Source organism: Staurois parvus, unplaced genomic scaffold, assembly GCF_062004578.1.
Source record: "Staurois parvus isolate SC_StPar_1 unplaced genomic scaffold, SC_StPar_1.0 ptg000151l, whole genome shotgun sequence".
In the NCBI taxonomy this organism is placed as follows: Eukaryota; Metazoa; Chordata; class Amphibia; order Anura; family Ranidae; genus Staurois; species Staurois parvus.
In genome coordinates, this window is record NW_028317947.1 from 2,899,213 (window position 1) to 2,920,183 (window position 20,971).

Genomic DNA, 20,971 nt, shown 5'->3' on the forward strand with positions numbered 1-20,971 from the left:
TTGTAGCAAAAGTGACATTTCCATGCATAGGCAGCTCCCAACGCATTTAATGTGCATTTACATGGGAGTCTTTTTTTCTGAATACACCTACTGCCAAGTTCCAGAACAACATATTTTGGATTACATGTCAATGGGCTAAAGTATGTTGCAGCTGTACCTCCCGGGCACCACAGCTACAGACAGATTATATTCTCTAATGTACAGCTGTGTGCAAGAGTGATAAAGGTTTCAGCTTGAGATATGCATAAAATATTAGTTTTGGACATTTCCCACAACAAAGAATTAGTACTTTGGAAAGAGGAACCAAGTAGTTGCAATTGTTCTAACTTCTCTTTGCAAGGTACTCACCAGTGGCAGGATTGCTATGGAGGATAAGGTAGGAGGTGAAACACTCAGTAGCTTGCATGTGCCAGTGCACATCACAAAACCTTTTTTAATCAGTTGCCTACCACCCTATAGCAGCTTTACTGCTACAGGGGGCCTCCCTATGCAGAATCACACACACATATATATATATATATATATATATATATATATATGGGATTCTTTTTTTTCTGGGTAGCACGCGCCTGACTACCTGTGCTGTCATTGGCTCCTGTACATATCACCCAGCGATTCCTGGCTAGGACCCGGCGATCGGTGGAGCAACTGACAGGAGAGAGATCTGTGATTGTATACAACACAGATCTCTTTCTTATCAGTGGGGACATGGCAGTTTTATGCTTTGCAGGGAGATAAAAAACCAGCACATCCCCTAGTAAAACAGTACACAGTAAACACAAATAACATTCCATAATATACAGTTAACCCTTTGATCGCCCCAGATGTTAACCCGTTGTTGCCCAGTGTCATTAGTACAGTGACAGTGCTTTTTATTAGCACTGATTACTGTACTAGTGTCAATGGAGATATCAGTGGCAGTTAGTTCCCACCCACTGTCAGAATGCCCACCATACTATTCCAGTCCTGCTATAAGTTGCTGATCGCCTCCATTACGAGTAAAAAAAACCCCATAAAAACACAGTATCTATACCATTGTTAGACACTATAAATTTCATGCAAACCAATTAATATACACTTATTGAGATTTATTTTTACCAAAGATATGTATTTGTTTACCAAAAATTTATAGAAAAAGTAAAAAAAAAAAAAGTAAAAAAAAAAAAAAAAAGATATATATATATATATATATATATATATATATATATATATATATATATATATATATATATAGCAACTGTCAGTCTTTTTCCGTTTACAGCAAAAAAATAAATAAATAACCCAGTGGTGATCAAATACCACCAAAATAATGCTCTATTTATGTGAAAAATATTATATATATTTCATTTGGATACAGTGTTGCATGAAAGCGCAGTTAATATGCAGCACTGTATAGCAAAACAAAATGACCTGGTCATGAAGGGGGAGGTAAATCTTCCAGAGAGCAAGTGGTTAAACTTCTTAGTCTACCAGACAGGAAGAGATTGACCAGTCTTGTGTCTTGGGTGTGCTCCTTGACCTGCTATTCCAAGCAATCAAAATGACAGATTGGATTTGTGAGCTACAGCAGCTGTAGTGGCTGCTGTAAAAGCTCCAAAACAGTATTTGTAAACACTGCTTAGAAGCACGATTCAAAAAGAAGCGTTGAATTTTTTTTAAAATAAATCCTACTTACCTAGGTGGATGAAGCATAGATCCGATGCTGCATCTGTCCCCCACCAGCTTTAATGCTGAGAACTGAGCGATCAAACACCACTGACTGCTCAGCTCTCCCTGCCGCTCTGATCAGAGAGCCGGGACTGTCAGTCTCTGGCTCTCTGCTCTGCCCCTTCAGAGCTCACTGGAGTGCTAAACTTTGGAGGGAGTGGCTGGCTCAGGCTCTCCGCGGATTACCCCAGCCTGTACAGGCTCTGTGACGTCAGCCAACAGCAGACTTTAGCCCGCTGTTGGTTGAAAACAGGTCTCATGAGTGCAGAACAAACAGCACTCCTGTAAGCCACAAGAAAAGTACAGCCAAAAGAGCTTTAGCTGTACATCTTTCAGACATAGAAAGTAACATTATTGTTACTTTGTAATTACTCTGCTACATGGATATAAAGATCAAAGACATGACCTTTAAATGACACCTGAATGTGTCATTAGAACCCCCTTATATGGAGAAAAAAAAACCCTTACTTTGATTAAAGCAGTGCTTCTCAACCTGTGGAACCTCAGGACCCACATTTAGCCTTGGTCATTAGGTCGTGACCCAAAAATAAATTTAATTTCTGAAACATAATTTATTCCACAAAACAACTTGGACAGTATTCTATGTATATGCACTTTTTATATATTAAACCAGTGGTCTCCATAGTTACTTGCCTCTATCTGGCCCTCGGGGTACTATTCCTCTGACTACAAGCACTGTCATTTTTTTACTCCTACTGATGCTGGGACATTTTCTACTCTGACTGACCACTCCGGACTTCCTAAAATCTGAAGGACAGTAAACCAGCCCTTTATTTAGAAAGTTTGGAGACCCCCTGCATTAAACAAACAGCTTCCTTCCAAAATGGATAATGCAGTAATCACAGCGCTCTTTTATGCTCTTTCCTTCTCCCCCTTTCACACCCACCCTGACTCCCTTTTCATGCCCACCCCTTTCATGATTTCCTTCATTCCCCCCCATCACGATCCCTTCTGTTTTCTTTCACTCCTTTCAAAATTTCAAAGAGTCATTCCCTGGCATCCAGTGGTGTGTTTCGTCCCTCCTGCGCAGCTGGCTGGCTGGAAGGAAGTGTAGTTATATGTCACTTCCTCCCAGCCCTGCCGCGGACGAATGAGCGCGAGAGCCGTGGGACTGCCTTGTGAGTACACCCCACCTTAATGTGACTGGCTGGCTGCAATAATACAAATATTAAGGCCGGCCATAGTTGTGGTCCTGGCCATCTTAATATTTATATTAGTGTGGCTGGCAGTTTTTATTAAGCTATGTTGTCAGGGCACGGGATGTTTTTTTGGGGCATTAGAGGCGCCTGGGGGGCACTTACCCCGTAGCCCAGTCCGCCCCTGGTTCCAACCCACTTTTGGGTTGCAACCCATTATTTGAGAAACATGGGAATAAAGTATGTCTAAAAAAAAAAAAAAAAAAAACTAAAAGGCGAATCTTTTTTTTTTTTTAATTTTAAAAAGTGGTTGTAAACCCTTACATATACCTAGTGAAGTGACTGGCCTCAGGTGATACAGAAAGATTAAACAAATCATCCTACATAAGTTGTGCTTGTTTATCTGAAGTTTTCTCTACATCCATTCAAAGTGATAAAATTTATAAAGCTTGTCTGAGCGTTCAGAAAAAAAGGGGGCAGAGAGGTAAAATAATAGTGCAGAGCTCAGTGAGGAGAATTCTGAGAGCTGATTGGAGAGAAGGGACACACCCCCATCCACACAGCTCACAGGAACCGAGCTGAGGCTATCAATATACTGGAGGTCCCTCCCGTCACCATTTTTCTCTTGGTGTCAGGAAGACTTGTCAGAAGTGAATCATGCTTATAGCAGAGGAACAAAACAGCAGACAGAAATGACACTTAGTGCTCTTAACTGAGGAAAGTACACACTATAGAAGGATATGATTTGTTCAGATCTCGTGTTTAAAATCACCTAGACCAGTTCGAAAACACTGGGGGGCACAATACATCAAACTTTGCATTGCCAAATGCCCTCCTGTACTCTCTCAAAAGGAGCATTGCAGATGAACTTAAAAAAAAAAAAAAAAAATTAAAAAAGCAAAAGTAGGTGGTTGCTTGTTTACAAGTAGCATGTGGCCCCAACAAAAGCTGAGAAGTGTAGGGTACAATCAAGGAGTGAGTTTCAAAGTTCCTAGGGAGCAGGATACATAAGAAACTTCAACAATGGGCAGGAATAGAAAGAAAAACCTGTGACCCGGGACCAAGAGAAGACCATGCCCAAATAGGACAACACATTCTCAACAGCACTTCACACAACCCTCAATGACAGACATATGTAAAATCATATAAAACTTGTAAGACAATATACACAACCAATCAGTAAAGTGCAGGTAAAACACTACAAGTTGCTGAATAATTCAATTAGTCGAATGTACAGAAGCCAACAGTTCCAAACTTTATGGAACTTATCTAGACATGCTCTGCATTCATACATGGCTTTAAAAAGGTGCAGAGTGGAGTCACGATCTGGCTTAGGATTCTGTAAGTGAGGACAATCACCTTATGCAGAGAATATTCAAAGTTCTGGATGATGTCTTTGGTGCAATGCAAGGAGACAGAATGAAATTGTGGGGCACATGTCTAAAGCAGTCTGGGACATCAATGTCCCATCTCTCTCTCAGGGGTGGAGAACAAGACTTTGGATACATGTTTCCTCAGAGTCTTCTCTCAAATATTTCTCAAGCTAATGGGTTGTACACCTTAGACTTCACTACCAAACTGTGACTTGAAAGGCATGGAGCTGCTGGAGATATTTAACCACTAGCCTACAGGGCACTTATACCCCCTTCCTGCCCAGGCCAATTTCCAGCTTTCAGCACTGTTGCACTTTGAATGACAATTGCACGGTCATGCAACACTGTACCCATATGAAATTTTTATTATTTTTTTTGTGACAGAGCTTTATTTTGGCGGTATTTAATCACCTCTGGGTTTTTTATTTTTTCTTAAACCAAAAACCACTGAAAATGTAAAAAAAAAATTTTTTTCTTAGTTTTTGTTATAAAATTTTGTAAATAAGTTATTTTTCTCTTTCACTGATGTGTGTTAATGAGGCTGCAGTGATGGGCACTGATAGACTGCACTGGTGGACACTGATAGGTGGCACTGGTAGGTGGCACTGATAGGCATTGACAGGCATCACTGATGGGCACTGAAAGGCAGCACTCATATATGGCACTGATAGGCGGCACTAATGCACACTGATAGGTGGCACTGATGGGTGACACTGAAAGACAGCTCAGATGGGCACTGATATGTGGCACTGATGGGCACTGGCAGGTGGCGCTGCTGGGACTACACAGATCATCAGGGCACACTGACCATCAGTGCCCTGATGATCTGTGTACATGTCCCCTCCGAGGAATGCCGATTACCGGCTCTCCTCTCCTCATGAGCTCTCAGCGTGACAGCTAGTGGGGAGAGAAATGCCGATATCCAGCATTTACCTGTTTACATGTAATCAGCTGTGATTGGACACAGCTGATCACATGACCGAGCCGACATCTTCGGCTCTTTCTGTGGATCGGTGATCTGCTGTGTCCGAGGGACACAGCGCACCGCCGATCGCCGCGCGCTCCAGGAGCCGTGCATGCGCGGTGAGAATGGGAGGACGTCATATGACGTCCTCCCAGAACGTGAGAACCACCTTGCGTCCGTCATATTACTATATGGTGGCCGGGAGGTGGTTAAAGAAGTAAAGGTCAGGCAAGTTAATGTATGACTGGGGTGGACAAACAACTGTATGGCTTCTATGCAGGTCGCTTTGTGGCAACACCAGAAGCTTAGCATTAGTTATACTATCTGGCAGCAGTAGGTGGCACAAACCTCATGAGACTTAACTAGTTGAAGTTAGAGTAGTTGATTTGGAGAATAGAAAAGACCCATGTGAGATTGGTATCACTGTATAAACCAGATAGATAAAGGTTAACCAGCGAGCCAAGCACCATAGAAAATCTTACAGCCAGAATCTTGGATAAGATTTTAAAATCCAAACTGAATTGGTCAGCATGTTGAGCAAAGTAGAGGAACCTTACCCAGTTTAGGGAGGTTGACCACATACCAATATGGCACCAATAAAATCAATCTGGTGCCCACATACAACCCTGGCACCGATAAACCAAACCCAAGGCTGTATGTGAGCAGTGGAAGGATTTATCAGTGATAGGACTGTATGTAGACAGAGGGAGGGTTTAATCGGTCCAAGGGTTGTATGTAGGCAGAGGATGGATTTATTGATCCATGAGTGTATTGATACCAAGGCTATATGTGGGTAGATGATGGGGTATTGATGCTAGGGATACAGGTGGGTAGTTGATGGGGGTATTGATACCAAGGTTACATGTGGGTAGATGATGGGGGTATTGATGCCAGGGGTACATGTGAGTAGATGATGGGGGTATTTATGCCAGGGGTACATGTGAGTAGATGATGGGGGTATTTATGCCAGGGGTACATGTGTGTAGATGATGGGGGTATTGATGCCAGGGGTAAATGTGGGTAGATGATGGGGGTATTGATGCCAGGGGTATATGTGTGTAGATGATGGGGGTATTGATGCCAGGGGTATATGTGTGTAGATGATGGGGGTATTGATGCCAGGGGTATATGTGTGTAGATGATGGGGGTATTGATGCCAGGGGTATATGTGTGTAGATGATGGGGGTATTGATGCCAGGGGTATATGTGTGTAGATGATGGGGGTATTGATGCCAGGGGTATATGGGGGTATTGATGCCAGGGATACATGTGGGTAGATGATGGGGGTATTGATGCCAGGGGTACATGTGTGTAGATGATGGGGGTATTGATGCCAGGGGTATATGGGGGTATTGATGCCAGGGATACATGTGGGTAGATCATGGGGGTATTGATGCCACGAATGTACGTGGGTAGATGATGGAGGTATTGATGCCAGGGATACATGTGGGTAGATGATGGGGGTATTGATGCCAGGGATACATGTGTGTAGATGATGGGGGTATTGATGCCAGGGGTATATATGGGTATTGATGCCAGGGGTATATGTGGGTAGATTATGGGGGTATTGATGCCAGGGAAACGTGGGTAGATGATGGGGGTATTGATGCCAGAGGTATATGGGGGTATTTATGTCAGGGGTATATGGGGTAATTGATGCCAGGGGTACATGTGTGTGGACGATGGGGGTATTGATGCCAGGGATACATGTGGGTAGACGTTGGGGGTATTGATGCCAGGGGCACATGTGTGTAAATGATGGGGGTATTGATGCCAGGGGTACATGTGTGTAAATGATGGGGGTATTGATGCCAGGGATACATGTGTGTAAATGATGGGGGTATTGATGCCAGGGATACATGTGGGTAGATGATGGGGGTATTGATGCCAGGGATACATGTGGTTAGATGATGGGGGTATTGATGCCAGGGGTATATGTGGGTAGATGATGGGGGTATTGATGCCAGGGGTATATGTGGGTAGATGATGGGGGTATTGATGCCAGGGGTACATGTGTGTAGATGATGGGGGTATTGATGCCAGGGATACATGTGGGTAGATGATGGGGGTATTGATGGCAGGGATACATGTGGGTAGATGATGGGGGTATTGATGGCAGGGATACATGTGGGTATTGATGCCAGGGATACATGTGTGTAGATGATGGGGGTATTGATGCCAGGGGTATATGTGTGTAGATGATGAGGGTATTGATGCCAGGGGTATATGATGGGGGCATTGATGCCAGGGATACATGTGGGTAGATGATGGGGGTATTGATGCCAAGGTTATCTGTGGGTAGATGACGGGGGTATTGATGCCAGGGGTATATGTGGGTAGATGATGGGGGTATTGATGCCAGTGGTATATGTGGGTAGATGATGGGGGTATTGATGCCAGGGGTATATGTGGGTAGATGATGGGAGAATTGATGCCAGGGGTATATGTGGGTAGATGATGGGGGTATTGATGCCAGGGGTATATGTGGGTAGATGATGGGGGTATTGATGCCAGGGGTATATGTGGGTAGATGATGGGGGTATTGATGCCAGGGATACATGTGGGTAGATGATGGGGGTATTGATGCCAGGGATACATGTGGGTAGATGATGGGGGTATTGATGCCAGGGATACATGTGGGTAGATGATGGGGGTATTGATGCCAGGGATACATGTGGGTAGATGATGGGGGTATTGATGCCAGGGGTACATGATTGGGGTATTGATGCCAGGGATACATGTGGGTAGATGATGGGGGTATTGATGCCAGGGATACATGTGGGTAGATGACGGGGGTATTGATGCCAGGGATACATGATTGGGGTATTGATGCCAGGGATACATGTGGGTAGATGATATGGGTATTGATGCCAGGGATACATGTGGGTAGATGACGGGGGTATTGATGCCAGGGGTACATGATTGGGGTATTGATGCCAGGGATACATGTGGGTAGATGATGGGGGTATTGATGCCAGGGGTATATGATGGGGGTATTGATGCCAGGGGTATATGATGGGGGTATTGATGCCAGGGGTATATGATGGGGGTATTGATGCCAGGGGTATATGATGGGGGTATTGATGCCAGGGGTATATGATGGGGGTATTGATGCCAGGGGTATATGTGGGTAGATGGGGGCATTGATGCCAGGGGACTATTATGGGGGTATTGATGCCAGGGGTATATGATGGGGGTATTGATGCCAGGGGTATATGATGGGTGTATTGATGCCAGGGATACATGCGGGTAGATGATGGGGGTATTGATGTCAGGGGTATATGTGGGTAGATGATGGGGGTATTGATGTCAGGGGTATATGTGGGTAGATGATGGGGGTATTGATGCCAGGGATACATGTGGGTAGATGATGGGGGTATTGATGCCAGGGATACATGTGGGTAGATGATGGGGGTATTGATGCCAGGAGTATATGATGGGGGTATTGATGCCAGGAGTATATGATGGGGGTATTGATGCCAGGGATACATGTGGGTAGATGATGGGGGTATTGATGCCAGGGATACATGTGGGTAGTTGATGGGGGTATTGATGCCAGGGATACATGTGGGTAGTTGATGGGGGTATTGATGCCAGGGGTACATGTGGGTAGATGATGGGGGTATTGATGCCAGGGGTACATGTGGGTAGATGATGGGGGTATTGATGCCAGGGGTACATGTGGGTAGATGATGGGGTATTGATATATATGTGGGTAGAGGACAGGTCGGTATGAAGGGTCTTGCAGTGCCCCGGGTCCCCCCATACAAGCCCCCCTTACCCCCCGGAGCCCCCCTCACCTATGGCACAGCACTGTTCCCGGTTCTGAGGCCTGTGGCGGGTTGGGGCCGGTAGGTAGGCACGGCCGGATGCTGCACGGAGTTTTCGGTGGGTACCGTCTGTGCCTACTCTCGGCCAGTTCGGTTCGGTTCTGAAAATGTGGCGCTTCCAAACAAAAGGCTCCACTCTGCCGCCACCGAGGCCGCGCACTGCGCATGCGTATTGCCGCCGAGCATCACGGGAGCTGATGCTTAGTGCCCTCGGTGTGTCCCGTGTGTGAATGGAGCGGACTGGTGCTGGGCTCTATGGGCGGGAGAGGTGGAGGAGGGACGAGGTTACCGGGGTGAGGAGTACTGGGGAGCGGAGAATATTATTCACATTCCGCTGTGCGCCACCACTCAGACTACAACTCCCATATGCACCTGCGCACACCGGAAGTGACCGGCAGGGGGAGCGGACAGCTGACACAGGAACCTGAGTGATACGAAGTTGTCTGAGGAGAAGATGAGGAGCCCTGAGTGACAGAGGCCGGTAATGAGGGGAGGACATTTGTCTGTGTGATGGAGATTAGCTGAGGACAGGAGGTTGTATGTGTATGAAGGAGGCTGGGTGGTATAGGGGAGGCTGTATCACAGTGTAGGAGGCTGGGTGGTAATGGAGGACTGTATCCCCGGGTGAAGGAGGCTGGGTGGTAATGGAGGACTGTATCCCCGGGTGAAGGAGGCTGGGTGGTAATGGGGACTGTATCCCCGGGTGAAGGAGGCTGGGTGGTAATGGAGGACTGTATCCCCGGGTGAAGGAGGCTGGGTGGTAATGGAGGACTGTATCCCCGGGTGAAGGAGGCTGGGTGGTAATGGAGGACTGTATCCCTGGGTGAAGGAGGCTGGGTGGTATCGGGAGGACGTATCCCCAGGTGAAGGAGGCTGGGTGGTAATGGAGGACTGTATCCCCGGGTGAAGGAGGCTGGGTGGTAATGGAGGACTGTATCCCCGGGTGAAGGAGGCTGGGTGGTAATGGAGGACTGTATCCCCGGGTGAAGGAGGCTGGGTGGTATCGGGAGGACGTATCCCCAGGTGAAGGAGGCTGGGTGGTAATGGAGGACTGTATCCCCGGGTGAAGGAGGCTGGGTGGTAATGGAGGACATATCCCCGGGTGAAGGAGGTTGGGTGGTATCGGGAGGATGTATCCCCGGGTGAAGGAGGTTGGGTGGTATCGGGAGGACGTATCCCCGGGTGAAGGAGGCTGGGTGGTATCGGGAGGACGTATCCACGGGTGAAGGAGGTTGGGTGGTATCGGGAGGATGTATCCCCGGGTGAAAGGTTGGTTGGTATCGGGAGGACGTATCCCCGGGTGAAGGAGGTTGGGTGGTATTGGGAGGACGTATCCCCGGGTGAAGGAGGTTGGGTGGTATCGGGAGGACGTATCCCCGGGTGAAGGAGGTTGGTTGGTATTGGGAGGACGTATCACCGGGTGAAGGAGGTTGGGTGGTATCGGGAAGATGTATCCCCGGGTGAAGGAGGTTGGTTGGTATTGGGAGGACGTATCACCGGCTGAAGGAGGTTGGGTGGTATCGGGAGGACGTATCCCCGAGTGAAGGAGGTTGATTGGTATTGGGAGGACGTATCACCGGGTGAAGGAGGTTGGGTGGTATTGGGAGGACGTATCACCGGGTGAAGGAGGTTGGGTGGTATCGGGAAGATGTATCCCCGGGTGAAGGAGGTTGGTTGGTATTGGGAGGACGTATCACCGGGTGAAGGAGGTTGGGTGGTATCGGGAAGATGTATCCCCGGGTGAAGGAGGTTGGTTGGTATTGGGAGGACGTATCACCGGGTGAAGGAGGTTGGGTGGTTAGTAGAGGCTAAGTTAGGAAGGATTCACTGAGAGCTGAAACACTTGAAAGTGCCTGGTCTTTGCCAGAACTCCTGATGGTGTCTTCAAAGGGTTTGATGGTAATACCTGGCATCCCAGATACACCCCCCTTAGTTCTGTACTCTCCTTTCTCATCTTGTAGCCCAATTGTGTTTCCTTTTAATCCAAATCTGATTGCTGCTATTTTTCTGCAGCGTATGATAAGGACTTGATTTCTTGTTGGAGGGAATGACCCCTCACTCCGATCTTCTTCTGGCTGCCGGTTTAGATGTAGTGAAGAAAGCCCTGCATCTTGATGATCTCGCCAGTCTAGAGAGGTTTATTTGTCTGTTCTGGGCACCATCTTCCCATGGTACTGTCAATTCCTCCGCATATACCAGCTTGGTTGCTGTGGAACATAGGACCGTGTCTGGGCGGAGTGTTGCATCCCTGATATTTGGGGGAAACAAGTTTGTTTTTTTCCAAGTTTATATCCATTTTCCTATCCCAAGTAACCTGCTGCGGGTTCATTATATCCTTTGACCCTGTTTGATGCTCTTGAGGTTGGCCTGCCAGTACAAACCATGAAATATGACATTCACTGCTGATGTTTGTGCTAGAGCATTTATGATAATTTGCCTGTGTTCTAAGATAGATACCTTGTGTGGGAACCTGATTGTCCTGCCAGGTGTTGTAATACCCTTGGCTGAGGCTTGCAGAGCATCCTGTTATAATGCGATTCAACACATTTAGTGATATTTCATGCATAGATTGTGTTATTTTTAGCTTCTTTATTTGCTTTGCTTTTTTTTTTTGCAGGCTAACACTGCACCAGAAGGCACACATCAATATTGTAAGGCCTCTTTCACAGGGACGTTTTGATCGGGTCGCCCTGCCTTTTTTGCAGGAGGACCCAATCAGAACCTCCATTCTTCTCTATGGAGTGGCGGGTGTAAACGGACATGTCACCATTTACACCCACCGACATCTGACCTGCAGAAAAGGGACGGATGGGGATCCAATCCCCCTTCCATCCGTCAGTTAGATAGAAACGGATAGGCAGTCCATTTTCATCCAACCGCCCATTGAGGAGAGTGAGCTACTCTGTGTCCACTCTTCAGCAGCGGAGTGGACACAGAGCTGTCATCCACTTGTTCAGTGGGGATCAGCAGAGAGATCCATGCTGAGCAAGCAGATCCGCTAAACGGGTCTGCCCCATGTGAAAGGACCCTAAAACTATGAGAACATTTTAGTTTGCTTTCATTCACAAAACCATCTGCCTCTGATGAAATATTACATTTTATTTAAATTCCTGAACACAGAGGAGAACATTTTCCAACTGACACATTGTATACTTTTCACTTCGTGGCCAGTGCAGAATTCCTCTTAGTCTTTGGTCACACTGAATCCAACTTTGAAATCATGTGGCCTCACTTGAATTTGCATGATTTCAAAGTCGGATTTCAGTGCGAATTCAGGTGTGACTTGGAAGACATTTGTGCGACTTCATGCACAGATATTTATGCAAGTCGCACTTGAACTTGCAAAAAAGTACTACATGAAGTACTTTCAAAATTAGTGCAATTCCATCGCACCGATATGACCGCTTCCGTTGCGGACAGTAGTGTGCAACTTGTCATGCGATTTGAAACTATCACATGACAAGTTGCACCTGTGTGACCTGGGACTAAGGCTCAGTTCACACTAGATAGGACTTTGAAAGGACTTTTACACTGTGTGGTACTGAAGCCGTTTCAAAGTTGTGTCAAAGTAGTGCAGGAACCTACACTGAAGTTGAAGCAACTTTATTAGTGTCAATTGGAATGGCTTTCATAGAGATACATGGCATTTCACGTCACCCAAGTCAGATCTTAAGTTGCAGAAGTGTGAACTGAGCCTGATTTGTTATTTTGTACACTTCTAAGATATCTTCAGAAAACACCAGGTGATATAATGAAAGTATGTTTCTTAGTGCATAGATTTTTTGCATTTTTTTCATGGTTTATCTCCCTATTTTAACAAATGTGCAGTATTTACCTCACATTCGATAATTTACTTTGATGAATTGACTCTCTTATTATCTCATATGATATTGGGCAGCACAGTGGCTAAATGGTTAGCACTTCCGCCTGGCAGTACTAGGGTCGTTGGTTTGCATCCCAGCCACGGCACCTCCTGCCTGGAGTTTGCATGTTCTCCCTGTGCCTGCGTGGGTTTCCTCCAGGTACTCCGTTTTCCTCCCACACTCCAAAGACATGCTGGTAGGTGAATTGGATCCTGTCTAAATTGTCCTAGTATGTGTAAGCTGGGGACCTTAGATTGTACACCCCTTGAGGGTTAGGGACTGATGTGAATGTATAATATATATGTAAAGCAGGGTAGATAAAAATCAATGATTTTTTAAAAAAAATCAAAAAAATCGGATTTATTTTATTTAAATCAGATGTTTTTAATTTAAATCGGATTTTTTTAAATAAAATGCTTTTTGAGGAAAATATATTACCATCCAAAGGTTATTCCATCATGAAATAAAGATTAGTTTTTTAATTATGTAGAATAACGCTGTATATGTTTAATTTTTTTGGTAAATAAATTCCATGAATCCATTCACAATGTCATGCTCTTCCAGAGGATTTTGTAAGATTATTGGGCAGTTTCTCTGCCTACAAGATATTATCGCAGATGCTCGGTTTACTTTTGCAGTTCTCAAAACTGAATTTGACTCAGCGGAGATCACATGCCTCTTCTTCACAGCAAAAATGTTATAACATGAACAGAGTTAAGAAAAAGACCTTCATCCTAACTTCTACAAACCTATGAATACAGAATCAACCCCTTCAGTGCTAAGTTTCAAGAAGTTCAGTGAATAGAAACAATATTTTTCTGATTGTTTGGAGTGGAATAGATCTGCACAAGAAGAAAGTGAAACTAAGTGTGAGGAGGAAGGGGCTGACAGTCTAAGTTTCTTAAAATATATAGATTTTGTTTAGCCAAATTAGTTACCAAACATGGATGTTTATGCAAATAACATATGCTGGAATGTTATTGTTTCAGATGAATAAATCTATTTAAATTGTTATTATTAAGGTAATGATTATTTTTCTCCTTCCTAAGTACAACAGAAAAGTTGTCTAAATATATTAAACTGGGGATAAAAAAACTAATATGAAAAGTTGTTATTCTAAAAATCTTCATCTACTTGCATATTAAAGTTATACCAGCAAGAATTAGTCTTTATGTAGAAAGCTAGGATTTAAATCAAGCCTTACTGACTAGTGATTTAAATTGTGATTTAAATCAAATCCACCCTGATGTAAAGCGCTGCGTAAATTGATGGCGCTATATAAGTACCTGAAATAAATAAATATTTCTGAAAAATGAGCCAATTGACTTTCATATCCCATGAGGTAACTTTTTGTGAACTGACCCCATAATGTTTTGATGAAGCTGTTCCAGAGGTCTCTTGGTGCAGGACACTGTGGTTGTCAGTGCTGTTATATCATCCATATTGGCTCATATTGGTGGTAACTGCTGGCCAAATTGCACTCGTTCTCCTCCCACCACCCATTTATATGCTCTGATGGTGAGATCCAGTGATTGCCAAGCTGCAGTAATGTCTGATGATGTGAAACAAACTTGTAAGTCTTCAAATTAGTTTCTCTTATGTTCATTGACAGACACAGATCTGCTGAATCTTGACCATAGGGTTATATCACCAACTACAAGAGTAGGACACTAGGTAGAAAAAGAACACTGCACCGCCTATGAGCAGTTCTAGCTGGTATACAGCCCCCTCTCTGTTATAGGCAATCCAGTTTTTTCTGCCTAGTGTAGGCACTAGCTCCCTACTGGGACTTGTGGTTCCATAGCTTTTTTTTTTTGCTGAGGAGATCTTCAATCAACAGCCAGGCTGGGTGACAGGATGGATAATTTAGATCCAGTGGTCAACCCAGTCTGGCCAACGTTTGCTTGCAGACCGCTAGTTCAGCACTTGGTCGGCCACAACATGGTCCCATTCTGGACCAAGGAGGCCAGTGAGTTAAACATTTCACAGGGACATGTATGACCGGGTGCTGGAATCTGTGTCACAGTGTTACCCTGGCCGACAGCCCCCCACTTCAGTGGTGAGGTGGTGCTATCTTGGGAGTGTTTACCGAAACCTCCATGGATTGATAAATGGATGCCTCCCTCCCCTCCTTGGGCTTGTATGGGGCATGGGTCTTCCCTGGGGTGGTCGTGCCCTACGGGGTTCTCCTGTTCCCTTACAGGGTCAGTTTTTTTTATACCCCCCTCTCCCCCTTACCCCTTGGGATGAATTGATGTGGGGTTGGGTACCCTGTTTCCATTGTCCCTTGAAGCCCTGCATGACATGGATGTTGCTGCTGAGATGCCAGGTTGTAGGCCTGTGTGTGGTTTCTCCTCCCCGTGGGCCATGTTTGAACCCCTAGAGGTGCACTGCTGTATGGTTCTTTCCTTCCCTTTGGCCTACTGTGGATTCCCGGGAGCTGTGGGATCATGCGGTATGGCTGTTGACTGTGCTTACATTTTGGATGGTATTTGCTGCTAGATGGTGGGGGGATGGGGATACTCCTTGCTTTGTCTGGATATTTGTTTTTTGAGCCCTCCCGTGGGTGCGCTCACCACACAGATTGGCTGCCCATCAATTTAGGCCGCAGCTTTTCCACCTTTTGGACCTGTCTGTAGCCTGATACAGTGGGTGAGCTGGTGCCTTCCTCTGGTTGGTGGTGCTGTTGCGTATCCGCTATTGGAAGCAGTGTGGGTCCATTTTGCTTTAGAGCATTTGCCATTTTCCTCTCGTCCTCTCCCATGGACAATGCCTGAGGGTGTATGTTGGCAGTCTGCCTGAGATCAGGTGTGGAGCTGTTGGCAGCATCTGAGGAGAGAGCCCAGATTCATGTTGATGGTGCCTGCGGGCCTCCTGTCTGGCGCAGAGTTGTGTCTGGCTATCAGTATAGATACAGGCTTTTTCCTTGGCGCTATATTTCACATTTCAGTGTTTTTGGTTTGATTATAATATTGAATTACATTTATTATTATATTATTTTTTATGATTATTTATTAAATTTATAATTTGAGTTCATGTTTCAAATTTTAACATACCCGGGATGTTTACTAGACTCTTGTTCAGACAGATTTCAGTGAGTTATTCCTAAAAATTGCAGGCCTACAATAAAAAAATATTATATTTCAATGCAAAACAATGTACCGCTTTGAGCACAGAAATACTGACCTAATCAGACCGTAAGGAGGTTAAGGGTCTAGTTGCTGTCCTTGCTTTGCAAGTTGTGGCCATGTACCGTATTTTTCGCTCCATAAGACGCACTTTTTTCCCCCCAAAAAAGGGGGGAAAATGTCAGTGCGTCTTATGGAGCGAATATGGCACGGCCGGTCCGGTATTTCCACCGCCGCCGTGTCAGAATACCGGGCCGGCCGCTCAGCTCTGCAGTGGGACCTTACCTGTTCCTCTATCCAGCGGCGCGCTGTCTTCCCGGCTTCTGTAGTGTGCGTGACAGCCGGGTCCCAAGTGCGCATGCGCAAGAAGCGGTGCTCTTTGTGAATAGTAAGGCGGTACCTGGGACACATGACAGATCCCAGAAGCCGCCGGACCAATCACAAAGCACAGCGCTTCTCGAGCATGCGCACTGGGCATCCGGCTGTCCGCCGAGCGCCCACACTACAGAAGCCGGGAAGACAGCGCGCCGCTGGATAGAGGAACAGGTAAGATCAAAGAACAACTCCGCGGAAGTAAGAGCGGGTACCGGTCAAATTCAGGTACCCGCTCCCCCCCCCCCCTCCCCAAAGGTCATCAGTCATCTCCTGTACTGTCCACAGTCTCTGGTCATCCCCTGTACTGTCCGCAGTCTCTGGTCATCTCCTGTACTGTGTCCGCAGTCTCTTGTCATCTCCTGTACTGTGTCCGCAGTCTCTTGTCATCTCCTGTACTGTGTCCGCAGTCTCTTGTCATCTCCTGTACTGTGTCCGCAGTCTCTTGTCATCTCCTGTACTGTGTCCGCAGTCTCTGGTCATCTCCTGTACTGTCCGCAGTCTCTGGTCATCTCCTGTACTGTCCGCAGTCTCTGGTCATCTCCTGTACTGTCCGCAGTCTCTGGTCATCTCATGTACTGTCCGCAGTCTCTGGTCATCTCCTGTACTGTGTCCGCAGTCTCTGGTCATCTCCTGTACTGTGTCCGCAGTCTCTGGTCATCTCCTGTACTGTGTCCGCAGTCTCTGGTCATCTCCTGTACTGTGTCCGCAGTCTCTGGTCATCTCCTGTACTGTGTCCGCAGTCTCTGGTCATCTCCTGTAGTATGTCAGCAGTCTCTGGTCATCTCCTGTACTGTGTCCGCAGTCTCTGGTCATCTCCTGTACTGTCTGCAGTCTCTGGTCATCCCTGTACTGTCTGCAGTCTCTGGTCATCCCTGTACTGTCTGCAGTCTCTGGTCATCTCCTGTACTGTGTCTGCAGTCTCTGGTCATCTCCTGTACTGTGTCCGCAGTCTCTGGTCATCTCCTGTACTGTGTCCGCAGTCTCTGGTCATCTCCTGTACTGTGTCCGCAGTCTCTGGTCATCTCCTGTACTGTCCGCAGTCTCTGGTCATCTCCTGTACTGTGTCCGCAGTCTCTGGTCATCTCCTGTACTGTGTCCGCAGTCTCTGGTCATCTCCTGTACTGTGTCCGCAGTCTCTGGTCATCCCCTGTACTGTCCGCAGTCTCTGGTCATCTCCTGTACTGTGTCCGCAGTCTCTGGTCATCTCCTGTACTGTGTCCGCAGTCTCTGGTCATCTCCTGTACTGTGTCCGCAGTCTCTGGTCATCTCCTGTAGTATGTCAGCAGTCTCTGGTCATCTCCTGTACTGTGTCCGCAGTCTCTGGTCATCTCCTGTACTGTCTGCAGTCTCTGGTCATCTCCTGTACTGTGTCTGCAGTCTCTGGTCATCTCCTGTACTGTGTCTGCAGTCTCTGGTCATCTCCTGTACTGTGTCCGCAGTCTCTGGTCATCTCCTGTAGTATGTCAGCAGTCTCTGGTCATCTCCTGTACTGTGTCAGCAGTCTCTGGTCATCTCCTGTACTGTGTCCGCAGTCTCTGGTCATCTCCTGTACTGTCTGCAGTCTCTGGTCATCCCTGTACTGTCTGCAGTCTCTGGTCATCTCCTGTACTGTGTCCGCAGTCTCTGGTCATCTCCTGTACTGTGTCCGCAGTCTCTGGTCATCTCCTGTACTGTCCGCAGTCTCTGGTCATCCCTGTACTGTGTCCGCAGTCTCTGGTCATCTCCTGTACTGTGTACACAGTCTCTGGTCATCTCCTGTACTGTGTCCGCAGTCTCTGGTCATCCCTGTGCTGTCCGCAGTCTCTGGTCATCCCTGTGCTGTCCGCAGTCTCTGGTCATCCCTGTGCTGTCCGCAGTCTCTGGTCATCCCTGTGCTGTCCGCAGTCTCTGGTCATCCCTGTGCTGTCCGCAGTCTCTGGTCATCTCCTGTACTGTGTCCGCAGTCTCTGGTCATCTCCTGTACTGTGTCCGCAGTCTCTGGTCATCTCCTGTACTGTCCGCAGTCTCTGGTCATCTCCTGTACTATGTCTGCAGTCCATTAGTTCAGAATTTTTTTTTTCCTGTTTTTTTGCCTCTAAAACCTAGGTGCGTCTTATGGAGCGAAAAATACGGTACTTCTTGGTTGAACTTTTATCCTGCTGGGGGCTTGCATTTGAGCTTTTTTGGTCCTTCCAGAGGCCTCCCTTTGAATGTATTTTGGATATTTTCCTGATTTCCTTTCTCACCAAGTTGCTTTCTGGTCGCCACTGTTTCCACGCTCTGGTGTTGCTGCTGGCAGCCTTGCCTTGTACATCTTCCTGTCTTTCTTGTGCCCACAACTGTCACCTCCTATGATGGTTGCATTGCTCTCCTTGGATGTGACCTGGACGGTTTTGTGTGTACATGTCTGTTACTGCCTCCTTCCAGATGCCAGATTCTTCACGGCCCGAGATGAGGCCTGGCAGCCTCCACTACTGCTGTCCTTCATTGGATTCAGCAGCTGTACACCATTAGGGCCAGGCATACTCCACCAGGGCGCCTAGCGCCTCCTGGGTGTTCTGTTTATGGGCGTAAGTGTCTCAGGTTTGCAGGTGGCTGCTGGTCATCTGTGCATAACTTTAACACACTTTTTCAAAGTTGCTGGGTTGACTTCTTTGGTTGCCTGTTTTGGCCGCAGGTCTTGCAGGCTGCTCTTAAGGCTTCTTGTTGCCCTTTTGGGGTGTTATCGGGTGGTTGGCACATCTGCCCGGTACTCTATATGATTTGCCCACTCCTCTTTGAGGCACTGCTTTGGGTCATCCCTATGGTCGAGATTCAGAAGAGTTGTGTCCATCAAAAATGTAAGAGAATTTTTTTTTTTTATTGTAAAATCTTTCTTTTAGTTCATTGGCACACAGCACCCAAGCCTCTGTTGGAGGTTATATTTCTGACACTGCTTTGTAACTAACTGTACTGCTTATAGCAGAGAGGGGGTTTTATACCACCAGCTAGGACTGCCCATAGGTGGTGCTGTTTTCTTTTTCTGCCTAGTGTCCTACTCCCGTAGGTGGCGATATAACCCTATGGTGAAGATTTAGGAGAGCTGAACTTGGATAAATGGATTTTATGGTGAATAACAAAATAATCCAGTTTTTACCAGATTTGTTATTAGGCTACATTCACATATGTTCGTGTAATTGCATGCATTCCTGCAGCCACACACTAACATTTAATGGCACCCCCACCAAATGATAATTGTGGTGCGGTTTCCTGCACACTGAAAACACATGGTACAAAAGCACCATGTGCTTTCCATGCGGCCGCATTTTAAAAAAGGTGCTGAGACCTTTTTCACTGCAGAAAACATGGACACAGCAGCCCATTCAAAGGAATGGCCCACTGTGCCTGCACACACAGCCACATACATATGAACCTGGGCTTACTACAGGCACTTAAAATAATTTGAAAGTGGTCTACAGTAAGGAACGAGGAACTGATCCATAGGCATTGACCATGTCAATGAATCAGACACGGGTTGATTTACTAAAACTGGAGAGTGTAAAATCTGGTGTAGCTGTGCATAGTAGCCAATCCGCTTCTAACTGCAGCTTGTTTAAATAAGCTTTGACAAAACCTGGAAGCTGATTGGTTTCTATACAAAGCTGCACCAGATCTTGCTTAATCCCATTTAAGTAAATCAACCCCATAGATCCTTTCCTTTTATTAGCTGTCTGGATTTGATGCCAGATAATGCTGGCATACTCAAGGCAACCCAAGAAGCTTTCTGGATGGACGTATCAATGAAATTTTTTTTTGTCTTGCCAGCACACTGAAAAAGATTTTCTCTTCTATATTTAAAATATTTTATTTGGTGAAACTGTTTAATGGCAACTGAGTTTTTTTTTTTTTTTTTTTTTTTTTATCTTTTGGGATCAGTCAGGCTTTAGGGATTACTTGCTTTTGCCACACAACCCTTAAGTTTCTTTAGAGGAATTCCAGGACATCAGGGGCATTCTTGTATACACAATAAAGAACACCATGAGGGCCTGACATTGATATCAATTTTGCCACCTTCACAATCTTCAGCTTACTCAACTTGGCATGTCTGATATTAAATTGAGGCTGGGGAGGGGGAGAAATTTATGGAATATCAGATGGAGCAAGTGTTGCTTTTTTCGCTCATCATTGTGAATGGTTCTGAGTTGTTTTTCAACCTCCTCTTTTGACACTTTAAGGATACAATTTTCTCTTTTGTAAAAATGCCTTTTACAAATGTATAAGTTCTTTCTTTTTTCATCACTTCCTTAAATTCTCTTCTCTGCACAGCATCAAAAAACTCTGTTTTAGGGCTCCATGTACACTGCAGCTGATAAACTCATGTTTAGGAGCTATTCAGCGTTTTTTTCAGCAGCCCCTGAACTCACCCTAATGTTTTCCTATGTGTCCATGTACACATCATCATTTACAGACAGTTGAGTTTACAGTCGTTTTTTTGAACGCAGAAAACTTGCATTCAGCAGATTTTATCAGCGTTTCAAAGCAAAACGTGTAAACGCAGCTATTCGCGTTTATAGGCGTTTGTGCTTGAAATTTTTTTTTAACTCTTCCATTTCCAG

At 46.0% G+C, this 20,971-nt stretch overlaps 2 protein-coding genes across 4 annotated transcripts in view; one reads left to right on the plus strand and one right to left on the minus strand.

Moving 5' to 3' along the window:
• Positions 1 to 9,359, minus strand: part of CBX1 (chromobox 1) — a 42,725-nt gene extending 33,366 nt beyond the window's left edge. Inside the window, exon 1 of the mRNA XM_089674341.1 lies at positions 9,002 to 9,359. The gene's annotated coding sequence lies outside the window, so the exon portion shown is untranslated. The remainder of the gene's footprint in view (positions 1 to 9,001) is intronic.
• Positions 9,221 to 20,971, plus strand: part of SNX11 (sorting nexin 11) — a 67,430-nt gene continuing 55,679 nt past the window's right edge. The window contains exon 1 of one of the 3 annotated variants that reach the window (XM_089674343.1): positions 9,221 to 9,508. The gene's annotated coding sequence lies outside the window, so the exon portion shown is untranslated. Of the gene's footprint in view, positions 9,513 to 20,971 lie in introns of all 3 variants that reach the window. The other 2 variants (XM_089674342.1, XM_089674344.1) reach the window with 2 other exon arrangements.